Source organism: Octopus sinensis, linkage group LG1 (assembly GCF_006345805.1).
Source record: "Octopus sinensis linkage group LG1, ASM634580v1, whole genome shotgun sequence".
NCBI classification, from domain to species: domain Eukaryota; kingdom Metazoa; phylum Mollusca; class Cephalopoda; order Octopoda; family Octopodidae; genus Octopus; species Octopus sinensis.
The window spans coordinates 172,675,222-172,676,108 of record NC_042997.1 but is presented as its reverse complement, the minus strand read 5'-3'; the positions used below and the strand labels follow the sequence as shown (position 1 = coordinate 172,676,108).

At 28.0% G+C, this 887-nt stretch overlaps 1 non-coding gene across 1 annotated transcript; it reads left to right on the top strand.

Moving 5' to 3' along the window:
• Positions 1-351: 351 nt before the first annotated feature.
• Trnaq-cug lies at positions 352-423 on the top strand. The gene has a single exon. It is a non-coding gene; the product is annotated as a tRNA-Gln (tRNA).
• Positions 424-887: the final 464 nt, after the last annotated feature.

The window sequence follows — 887 nt, the reverse complement described above, 5'->3', positions numbered from 1 at the left end:
ACAAAATTGATTTTAGCGAGAATGAAATCAATGTAGGTTTAGAGACGATCTTAAAGAATATTTCCTATCCCATAAATGGGCTGCGCGTGTGTGAGCGGTTATGTGTGTATATATGCAGAGATAAAATATAATGTATACACTCATCTAAATTTTTAAAAAGTATAGAAGCAAAATATTACAGAAATTATATATATATACACTCACACATATATATGTATGTATACAGACACGTGTGTATATATACATACATATACATATATACATAAGTATGTATACACATACATATATATGTATGTATGTGTATACACACATATACATGTATATATATATATATATAATGTTTATAAGTGAGGTTCTATGGTGTAATGGTTAGCACTCTGGACTCTGAATCCAGCGATCCGAGTTCAAGTCTCGGTAGAACCTAAGTATTTTTTTTTGTGGTGCACCTGAGCACTGTATACAATAATTTCATTATTATTATTATTATTATTATATTATTATTATTATTATTATTATTATATATACACACACATGTACCCCAACACATACGTTTATGAATTTAAAAGAATGAAACAGAAGGTTACAAATTTAAATATGTATGTGTATGTATACAGATGCATACATACACACACATAAACACAGAGACCAGCAATCACACACGCACACTTGTCTGTAAGGACGAAAGAATCTCAGTGGACTGTAACTACGTCTGCCTGAAAACAATAATACAAACAGTATTATATATACATATGTATATATTTGTATTTTCAAAGACTTCCTTTTTACACATACATACATACATACACATACAATATTATATATATCCATTATTAGTATTTTATAACCTTGTGGTCAATAAAAGAAATAATTATTACTGTTTTATACAC